The following is a 12285-nucleotide window of genomic DNA, read 5'->3' as shown; positions in this document are numbered from 1 at the left end:
TTTGCTTTACAGTTTTAGAAAACAATGTGGGATTATGATAAGAAAGTGACTAAAATATCCAATTTTTTGACCCCTCAATCTCACCATTCTCCTTATTCTTCAAGGACATCATTGAAAAAAGAAAAAGGGTCTCATATACTCCAAAATATTTTGCATACCATGTTTTGTTATTGTTCTAGTAGCAAAGAATTAGGAAAAAATATATATAGATACCCGTTGATTAGGGAATGTTTAAAGAAAATGTGGTACATGAAATTATTGGAATATAACTGTGCCAAAAGAAATGATAAATATGAAGAACACAGAGAAGACTTACCTGGATCAATGAAAATTAAATTACACCCTTTCCTTTGCTCTCTCCCACTCTTCAGCTTTCCCTTTTTCTCCCCTTCCCTCGCCTTTTCTCCCCTCTCTCTCCCTCTCCCTCCCACCCTTCTTCCCCATCTCCATCTTTCCCTCCATCCTTTCTCCTTCCTCTCTTCATCAGCCTAGACTTTGCCATGGTGGAGATGGCCAAGGAGGACATGAAGCCTGACTGAGGCAGAAATCATGAGGCTGTGCCAGGGCATGTTCTCCAAAATGGCCACGTACCTGACAGGAAGCTGACAGCCACTTCAGCCTTATCTGGATCAGATCACTTTGAGGAGCAAGTAGCAGCTCTTGAGCAGGCAGCTTACAAGTTGGATGCATATTCAAAGAAACTAGAAGGAAAGTACAAGAAGTTAGAGAGGCGATAAAAGAATTCTTTAGCACACACTTCAACTACGGGAATGTTTCATAAGAGCTGAAATAAGTGGGATGGAACTTATTACTATGCTTCAATTCCTAAAAGGAAGCGATGCTGCCCATCCAAGGATAATTCCAGCCCCCACCTCTGGTTTGATGTGTAACTTTGGCCACCCTTGATGTTTCCTAAACCTGTATGTAGCCCTTGGAACCTCATCTTATCATGTGATTCATTGTGTGCTCTAGAGCAAGGCTCAGAAATCAGAATCAACCCTGTTTAGAGCATATCCAGAGGAGAACCTCTAGTGTCCCTGCCTCCTCCCTTCTTTACTCTCCCCTAGGGCTCCATCTTGGACTTTCTGTTCTGAATGTTCCCTCCACTCCCTTCATAACCTGTTCTTCCACTTAAATAATAAATGCTGACTTATCACCCTCAAAAATTTAAATTACAGTAGTATCAAGAAAACAATATACACAACAAATACAACAATGTAAAATAAAAGAACAACAATAATGACAAAAACCTCACAACAACAACCTGAATGTCATGTAATTATAATAACCAAGCATGTTCTCAAATAAGAGATGAGAAAATAGACCTCCCTCCATTCTTGGCAGGGCAGCAAGGTGGCACAGTGGATAGAGTGCTGATCCTGGAATCAGTAAGACCTGAGTTCAAATCTAGTTTCAGACACTTAATAGCTGTGTAGTCCTGGGCAAGTTATGTAAAACTATGTTTGCCTCAGTTTCCTCATCTATAAAATCAGCAGAAGGAAATAGCAAACTGCTCCCATATTTTTGACAAGAAAATCCCAAAATGGGGTCATAAAGAATCAGACATAACTGAAATGACTCAACAACAACAACAACAACAAAAACAAATTTGTTGCAGAGGTGGGAATATATTCATGCTGTACATTGACATACTGTAGGATTCAGTTGATGTCTTCATTACTTCAAAGTAATAACATTTTATTTTGTTTTTTTTTTTTTAATTTTTAGCTACAAGGACTAGATATTGGGGAGGAGAGCAGGATGTATCTGAAAATGAAAGTTATCCATAAACAAATATAGCAACAACTTTTTGCAAATCAAAAACAAGGTTATCATATCAGATGATCTCTAAAGTTCTTTTGTGATCAATATTTTATGCTCAAATACACAAATAGATCTGTGATCTTCTCAACTTAGCAACTCTTTCCAGTGATGCAAGGTCAAAACTCAGCAGTTCTGGGCCATTCTCTGGAACTCTTGTCTCTGTTTTCTCTTAAATTTAGCATAGCCGGTAACTCAAATGTGCTGGAGGGCTTCTTTACCTTCTCTTGAAATCCCTGGATTGCCAGTGGAATACTCCTGCTATTCACTCATCATTTTAAACTTTGTAATAAGACAAGCAATGACTTCTTGTCTTAGCACATATTTCCCCAATGACATTAAAAGAAAAAAAATCTGGTTTTTTGAAGATTGAACTCAGTTATTCTAAACTCTATGGTTAAGAGTTTTTAAACATAGTGGTTTAAGTTCTTCACTATTCTCAAACAGTCCTTTGAAGAAAGATAAAGAAACTATAGGATAAAGCTTTTAGTTACCATTATAAGGATCTTTGCAGTTGTGAATAAAATGCAAATATTTATTTACTGCTTTGAAACCCCTCCTCTATGCCTAAACATTTTGTCTGCTTTTGAGAAAAGGAAGGAGATCAAAAATTTGAGATTAGGAGCTACAGTTATTGTAGCCTTCTTTCTTATTTTGCTTTAAATCTCCTAATAATTGTTTTTTAATGTTCTCACACTGGATAAAGTCTTTTAAGGATCAGGCAAAATTAGTATTTTTAGCAAATATTTTTGAAAAAAGAAGAACATTTAATCTTTTAGTTATCCAAGCACAACTTATTGCCACAACAATTGTAGTGTTTTTCATAATCATCTATGGCATTGCTGAAAAACAAAATTTTCAGCACTTTGTTGTCCAATATGACACACCATATAGTTACAGATTCAGAAATGGCAGTTACAGATTCAAATGACTCAGGGAAAGGAAATTGAGACTTTTATTGCTTCCTATTTCATATAATTCCACAGGTTTAATAAGCCTAATATTGGTTGCCACCAAAGAAGTAGAGGCTAACTTACCATCTTTAACTATATCTTCTGTGATTATAAAAAAGGATAATCACAAAACAAATTGAAGGATGAAAAATTTCAATGGGATATTTGCAAGGACTTTTTGAGTAAACACAAGAAATTTAATAATACCATGGAAAGCTCATTATTAGCAAACAGATTTGAATGTCAAGATACTGGATTTAAAGTTACAGGTAATTTCCTCAGGTCTTTTCCCAGCTACCTATAAGAAATTTGGGAAGTCCTTGAGCTTCTTGGTCCTTCATTTCTTCAATTGCAAAATGAGAGGTTGAGATTAAATGATCTATGATTTCTCTTCCATCAGGAAAATTGAAATTTATATATTTCTATTTAATAGAATAGTAGCTTTGGTTAATTTTTTCATTTAAATATAGGGATAATTGCTGATGATATCCCAATTAGTGGCATAGCTTTAGAAGAACTTTAGGGTCCTTAGAAACAATCCTCTCAACAATCCTCTCATGCTGGTTGTGATTATAAAAGGGTCTAAGACATGTCATGGGTGAAAGAAGAAAACTCCATGTCAAGAATATGCCCCATATAACATCTTTCATAAAATAACATATTAGAATTTTTTAAAAAGGAATAAATAGAAAGAAAAGAATACCAGGGCATAATGAATAAATAAGGTTATTATTGACAACATATTTAATTATATCAATAAAAATATACAGAACAAAGTATTCTTTTAAAAGCATATCCATTAAATAAGGTAAGAAGTAGAGAGATAAATACAGATGGTAGGGATGATTGTGCAATTGATTTTGTGGCCCACAGAAATCACTCATGTTTTTATTAATGAATGTTATTTATCTATGTAGTTAAAGCTTGTTAGAAATGTCATTTAATCAGCATTATTAGAATGAAAAGTGTTGTAGATTTTTTTTTCCTTATCCTGTTTCATTGTAATTAGAATACCTTCAGATGCAGAAAATCAATTCCAGGCAATCATTTAAAATACAACTTCAGTTACCATTTTCCATGAAGATATTTATGATGATTGCAATGTTTTTCCTATCACACCAACACATTCATTTATTATAATATCAACAAAAGAAACCAAATATACATTAATAAATAACAAAGAAAGAGATGAAATATTAGTTTCAATATACTCTTAAAAATAAACTAAAAGCTAGAACTGTCATTGACTGTTTAAGTTATCTAAAGGTACAGATAAAGAAATAGCTTTCCCTCCTTGCTGTATAAATGCTTCTTTAGAAAATATTTGATTTTTCTACTGTCTCATCTCCTCTGGTCAGGCAGAAATCATCAAGGGAGCAGATGAGGCTATTATCTTCCCATTCCTCCAGGAAACCTAGCAGCTAAGACCATCACTCTCATATATCAGTTCACTGCTCCATAAACCATATGCGTTACAATATCTAAACTTAATTGTGCCTAGAGTAAAATCAAATCAAGTGAAAATGGTAGTAGAATCAACATAGCTAAGGTATAAAAAAATTCTCAATGGACTGGCTTAGTGTGTGGGAGGAATATATTAATTCCTATTTGCATTTTAAACAAATTGACCTCACCTTTTATCCAAAGTGTGATGTTGGAGATGCACACAGCAAGCAAATTGAACAGGATCCATAAAATGTGGACAGCTCAGTTTATTAGACCACCTATAAATGGCAGCTATATGAAAGTCGAATTAGTATATCCATTTTAACCATTCATGTTCATTAGTTGATCTCCATCCAGATTACCATTGACAATAAAAGACATGGACAAGGTTAATTTTATGTTGGTCTGTGAGTGACTCAAGATCAGATCATTTAGTTCTATTTTGTTTGTTTACCTGTTTGTTTTCCCTTTTAAAAATTTTCATAATTTTCTACAACAAAAAAAGAGTGACATATTGTATCTTGCCAGACAAAATAAGTTCTATGATACCAACTTCTCTTGAGATTTCCAAACAGTTTTCCGAACATAAGTAATTTATTCTACTCACAATGGAATTCCCACAGGTTGTTGGGTTTAATGTAAGGGTAATGAATGCATCGAGTTCACATTCAATGCTTCATCTACTAATAATTCAGGCAAGAAGAATAAATCAAGTAGCAAAGTATTCAATTCTAACAGAAGAACAAAGCAAACTATATATATATATATATATATATATATATATATGAGTATGTGGGAGTATATCTCCTATTGACTTGTATAAATATACAGGAAAGTCACATTCTGAGGTGAAGGAGAATCAGGGCTTTCTTTCCCATATGCCTTTCGTCCTGGCTGGAAGACTTCTGCCTGGGCTCTGATAGCTTCATCTTCTGGAAAGCGACTTCCTGGTTGCTGTTGAGCTTTGCCTCCTGCAGCAACTTTGTGTAGTATAGGAGGTCATTGCTGTTGACATTGCAACCTGCACCTAATCCTGTTAAAGTTTGTCAGTTTTTCATTTTGACATGAACAACTGAAGGTTTGACCCACTGATGCTTCCAGGAAATACCATTGCCTTTTTGAAATGAAACTACCCAAACCAACATATCTCAAGGCTAGTCAACACATTTTCAGTGCTGTTGTTCATTAACCTCCTAAACTTAAGCCTTTGAACCTCCTAAATTCTGCCAAGTTGGCATAGAAAAAGGCTATTCCAATAGCTATAAGACCTTTAGCCTACCTTTATCAAACTGAGTTGGAGTGACTGAAACTCATTTATCTTTTTCTCTTTTGAGGGAGCTGGTAATGTGCCTCCCAAATGATTAGTACCTCTTATAGTTAAACACATTCACACCTTTCCATTGGCCTTTTCAACTACTATCATGGTGTCCTGATAACTAGGTCAAATAGCCTGTGAGGTAGGCACAATAGATGTTATTATCTCCATCTCTCATCTGTACATGAGAAACCTGTGTCTCAGAGAAAGCAACTTTCCCATGTTCACATGATTAATCAATGTCAATTGCAGGATTTGTACTCAGGACTTCTCTCCAAATCAAATATTCTCTCTATCCACCCTATTTAGTCAGATCCCTATGATGATAGATTTAATCAAATGATATAAAATGTAACAAGGATAAGTATAAAGTTCTACATTTAGATTTGAAAAATTCCCTATAGTATTTTAGAGATACCAATTGTGCCAAACCTAATGGAGAACAAAAGATAGCAGAGGCATTTTTGAATACTACTTCTTATAAAAATGATCTGTATAGAAAATTGTAAACTCAATATAAGCCAACAATAACATTAGTCAAAAAAAGCTAATACAGTATTAATCCATATTAAAAGAGATCATGGCATTCAGATTTAGGAAAGTGTTTATTCTAATATACTCAGAATTCCAGGTGCCACATTTGTGTATGCCTCTATAAGAAGTTACTTAATCTCTGTTTTCCTCAGTTGCCTCATCTTATAAAATGAGGATAATACTAGGATCTACCTTCCAGGATTATTGTGAGTATCAAATGAGGTAATAGTTGGAAATTGCTTAACACAGTGCCTGGCACATAGTAAGCTCTATATAAATGTTAGCTATTATTATTGTTATATTAAAGACTCTAGCATCAGCACTCCAATGGTTTCCCTTTCCCCTTAATAGAAACAAGGCTGGCCTTTTTAAAACAAATGTTTGTCTTATTAAAACATAACTTTCACAAGGTCACACAGCCAGTATATGTCAGAGGTGAGACATGAACCTAAATTTTCTTTACTCTATGCAAATTAATTTAAGGGTTTAAATTCCATTTGCATCCAAAGATTTATTTCTTAAATAATGGTTCTCACAAATTGACTTTTAGATGAATTTTCAAGAAATTTTATACATATTTCACTCCTATCTGATTCTATGTATGTTTCCAAATCATTTCCAGCTGAAGCAGATGTCCAAATGAAAAATTTAACACTGAGATGTTCTGCAGATCTATCACATTCTGCGATATTTCTGAACTTATTAACTATGAGAGTTACACTGAGCCATATAGTTGTCGCCTATGACTGAAAGATATGAGAAAATTAATGCTATGAACTATGAGGAAAATTAATGTTACTTATTTTACTGTGGAACATCTCATATATAAATTATTGAAACTATTTGGAAAATATACTAAGATAAAAGTTAGAAAAATTTATCTCATATTATGTATTTCTTTAGTTTAAATTGGATTTTAGTACTTGGAATAGCATTGTCAAATACTAAATTTTAAAGAGAAATAAAACCTGAGTTTTAATCTTTATTCTACCATGTACTAGCTATATGACTATAGGCAAGTAATATACACTTTGATACTTAGTTCTCAAAACAACAGGATTCAAATAATTATAGTAATGGATTCTTGTGGCAATCAAATGAGATAATCTGATCAAATGCAATTCAATGCTCTGAAACAAGCGCAATCCAACAACTCTGTCAAAATAAAGTGCTCTGTGAAATCTATGAAAAGTTGAATTATTACTGTGATTAACATCATTATCTAACATGTTCATTTTTATAGTCATCAGGCCATCAAAACAGGGTACATGCAGAAATTTCCCAACAGATCACTGAGCATTGTTATAATGGAGGATCTCAAACTCAACCAAAATATGCATTTTGTACTTATCACTAACTTTGTTAAGGTATATAGAGATGATTGTTGTTGTTTTTTTCTCAAAATTATGGAAACCATGAGGGCCTAGTAGATGATATCTTTAAGAAATAGGCCAAGATCACAGATTTAAATCTGGAAGAAATTTCACAAGTCAAATAATTCAGCCACATTATTTAACAGAATCAGAAAACTGAGGCCCAAAGAGGTTAGGAGAATTGTCTCAATTCATACAGGTAGTTTGTGGCAGAGACAAAATTCAAAATGAGATCCTATAAGTCCAAATACAATGTTTTTTTCCCCTACAGCTTTCCTATTTAGTTTCATTTGTTTCCATACTTATTCTTGAAACCGTAGTCTGCTACTTTAATATTTTTTCTCCTCACTGAATTAAAAAATGTATTTTTAAAACGTATTTTTATATTTAAATTATTTAATATTTACTTTCTCTCAATTACATGTAAAATCTTTATACATATTTTCAAAAATTAAGTTACAAATTCTCTTCCTCCTTCCTTCCACTCTTATCTCTCATTGAGAAGGCAAGCAATTTGATATGTTACACATGTGCAATATTGCAAAATATATTTCCATGTTAGTCATGTAAAAGAAAGCACAGACCAAACAAAACAAAACAAAACCAAGAAAAATAAAATAAAGAAAAAGTATGCTTTAATCTGTATTCAGACTCCATCTATTCTTGAAGGATAGCATTTTTTATCATAAGTCCCCTGACACTGTCTTGGATCATTGTGTTGCTGAGAATATCTGTCGTTCACAGTTGATCATCATACAATAATGCTATTACTATATACAATATTCTCCTGGTTCTGCTCATTTCACTTTACGTCAGTTCATTTCAGTGTCTCCAGGTTTTATGAGAGCAGCCTGCTCATCATTTCTTGTAGTACATTAGTATTCCATCACAGTCATATTCAACAACTTGTTCAGTTACTCCCCAATTGGTGGACATTCTCTCAATTTCCAATTCTTTGCCACCACACACCAAAAACAAAACAAAACAAAACAAAACAAAAACAAAAACAAAAACAAAAAAAAACAGCTGCTACGAATATTTTTGTACGTATAAGTCCTTTTCCTTTTTGTTTTTTTATCTGTTGCAGAGACAGACCTAGTGGTGATATTGCTTAGTCAAACATTATATATAGTTTTATAGCCCTTTGGGCATGGTTCTAAATTACTCTACAGAATGGTTATACAGAATCTCTACAGAATCAAATATACAACTTCACCAACAGTGCATTAGTGTCTCAATTTTCACATATCCCCTCCAACATTTGTCATTTTCCTTTACTGTCATGTTAGTCAATTTGATAGGTGTGGGTTAGGTGGATAGGTAGGGATAGGTGTTTTAATTTACATTTTTTTAATCAGTAGTGATTTAGAGCAGCACTTCTTAAACTGGGTCATGGCTCCATATGGGTTAGAGCCTGAGGCATCCATATGGGGTTGTGTCCCACAGTTTAAGAAGCTCTGAAGGGTTCACAAGTGGAAAAAGTTTAAGAAGCCCTGATTTAGAGCATTTTCACATGATTATAGATAGATTTGACTGCTTCTACTTTAATATTACATTAATTAATATCTAGAATTCCTTAGCCATCCCCCAATACCTTGCTACTTTTCTTAATGTCCTGGTAACCTTCTCAATAAAATTTTAATGTCTCCCCTCCAAAGCTGCAAAATTTTGCTGGAGTAAGTAATAAAATTGGGAAGTTTTAATCCATTGCAAATTCATGACAAAGAATCTCACCTAGACCCTCATAGCTACTCAAAGACTCCTATCCACTCCTAAAAGGAGTTCCAAATGTTTTCTTTTCTCCTGCATCTGCCAACTATACATGCCAACTTTCAGTTTATCAATAAATCAAAAAAAATTTAACACCTGTGATTTACCAGGAACTATGTTAGATGCCAGACCTACAAAGATGAAATAATAATCTCTGACTATTAGCAGAGTAGTCTATTTGGAAATATTTGGAATAATAATCTATTTGGATTAATAATCTATTTGGAAAAATGACATATAAAGGGAATATAAAATATATACAATTTTTTCAGTCATTTTTAGTCATATTTGACTTTTCATGACCTCATTTGGGTTTTCTTGAAATAGTTATCGGAGTGGTTCACCATTTCCTTCTCCACCTCATTTTTACAAATGAGGAAGCTGAGGAAAACAGGGTTAAGTGACTTGCCTGGAGTCACACAGCTAATAAGTTTTTGAGGTTAGATTTGATTTCAGGATGATGAGTTGTCCTAACTTCAGGCCTGGCACTCTATCCAATATGCTACCTAGATGTCCATATATACAAAGTACATTGCAGTAATTGAAATGGCAGTGGGTAGTCACTAGCAACAAGGCAGAACAGGAAAAGCCTCATATAGGATATTGAGATGAACTTAGAAGGAAGCTAAGGATTCAAAGGTACTGACATAAAGAAGTACATTCCAGGCATAGTGGACAGTTTTTGCAAAGGTACAAATATGGTAGATGAAATGTTATATATGAGGTACAATAAGCATATACATTTGAGAAAGATAATAATCTGTAATATACCTGGAAAAGTAGGCTGGATTGAGATTGTGAAGAGCTTTAGACACCAAAGAAAACAGGAGGTAACACCTTGAGGTATTTGAAAATAAAATTAATATTGTCAGACATGGTCATAGGAATATCACTTTGGCAGCTATTTGAGATATATTTTGGAGCAAGTAGGGAAAGATTTGGAAGAATTATTGCAATAGTTGAGGTGAGAGGCAAACTTGAAGTGGCAATGTTAGCAGAGAGAAGGAAACAGAGAAGCAAGAGATATTTTGAAAATAAAATTGAAACCTATAACTGATTAGATTTGTAGGGTAGAGAATGAAAAGTCAATGATGACTCAAGATTGTGAACTTAGGTTGACTTGAAGGATGGCAGTGCCTTCAACAGAAACAGGATAAATAAGAAAAGGTCTGAGTTTGAATGAATAAAATGCCCTTTATATTAGAAGTGGGACTGCTCCAATGCATAATAATCTCAATAAATTGTGATCTCTGTAAGCACTAAAACTGTTTTGTTTCTGTCTTTTTATCTCTAGTACCTGATACATTTCCCAGAATAAAGCAAATGGGTAACAATAAAAAGATTGGAATTTAAGAATACCTCAAAAGACCAAACTTCATCAACTGACAAAGGTGTATTTTTTTGTTGATATAGCAATGAAAATAGAAAAATGAGGATGGAAAATTATATTTCAAAGTACAATGATAATAACTGTAATTATCTGATTTAAGGTGCATTTGCAAAGATAGGAGAAAGAACATGTTTTATTGTTGAAGATATTTCCTGGTAATCATTTATTTAAAGAATAGATTTTTCACTTTTTTTTTGTTGTGTGAAGCATTTGCATAAGTTTTGTTTTTGTTTTTGTTTTGAAGCATGCATCTGTAGTCATTTTTGTGATTTTGTAATTTCCCATCCCAACTGAGGCACATTTTAGATTGATGAGCATCCATGTCTTCAGTCATGGTTTCTGTGACTTCTGATTTTCCTCATGGGCAATCTGTAATTAGCTGTAATTCACCTTCAAGATACATCTTGGCAGTTAATGTCTGAGTGGATATTTTCCAGCTGTTGATGAGGATCATACCTAGAACATGGTAGAAAACATGCATAGACTATCTCCTATTTGCTCCTTTCAATGAGTAACACCTTTAATTTTGGTGGAGTACCTATTCCTACCTTATGCTTGTGAACTAGCAGCATGTAGTCTTTGTTTTGGGTTATTCTCTGCTGGAAGCTCAAAATCTTGATAGAGAGTACTGAAAATAATTACAGACTTAGATCTCTTACTCTGATATGAAGCCAATGTCACTACAGGCTTCTCTGTAGCTTTCAAAACCAATTTCATAAGGGAGCTCACATATCTTTCTTTGTTCCTTCTGGAAGTTCCCTATTATTCTAATGAATAGTCCCAACTATGCAATACCTTTGTTTTAAAAGTCTGAAGAAAAGATCAAAGGTTGTTAAATAGTTTTCACAGGGTACATTATAGCGTTTGTTGAGTAGGGATTTCATGAGCTTCAACACTGTATCAATAGATACACTAGTATAATTGTTTCTAGTAGTATAAAGTTTCTAGTACTTTTCCCAAGTAAAGGAATTGATTGAAAAAGTATTTGTTTTCAGTATCTATGATCAACCAAAACTTCAGACCAAATTTTACTGACCTGTTTAATATTTCTTGAATAAATTTACAGCATGTGTTACAAGGTAATAGTTACTAATTGACATACATACATTAAGAATAAATTTGTTCTGACAAATTTCAATTAAAGGATTCCACAGTGAAGATGCTAGACACACTTGTAATAGATTTTGCTTCCTTCAAGTTTTTATGCCAAAGCAAAAAAATCTCATTACATATAGGAATCAATTATATAGTATAGTTTTATTGAACAAAGGGCTCCTTCAGGAGCTATGCCACATATTTTTTTTTAATGGGTGAGTTCCTTCCACCTATCATGCCATAAGTGATAGTGAGACCAATGAACTTCTCTAATTCATCTAAGGTAATAGACCAGTAAGCATGACCTGCTATTCATTGACTCTCAGTATTTCCACATTTTTGAATTTTTCTAAAGACTGACTCAACAACTAAAATATGAAAAAAAGAAACAAACTTTTCTCAGTGGCATGCATTATATAATTTATTAATATACACTATTAATATTATCAATAAGCTAGTATTTATGAGTGTTAAAATCTTGTAAAATGCTTTACAAACATCAATTGTTATTATTATTATTTCATTATCTCCTCTTTCTCCAGGATTTTGCTTTAATAACAAATCCCATATCCTTTTCCCCACCCCATA

This window comes from Vombatus ursinus, unplaced genomic scaffold (assembly GCF_900497805.2).
Source record: "Vombatus ursinus unplaced genomic scaffold, bare-nosed wombat genome assembly UNPS02014909.1, whole genome shotgun sequence".
Taxonomy (NCBI): domain Eukaryota; kingdom Metazoa; phylum Chordata; class Mammalia; order Diprotodontia; family Vombatidae; genus Vombatus; species Vombatus ursinus.
Note: the sequence above shows the minus strand (reverse complement) of the source record.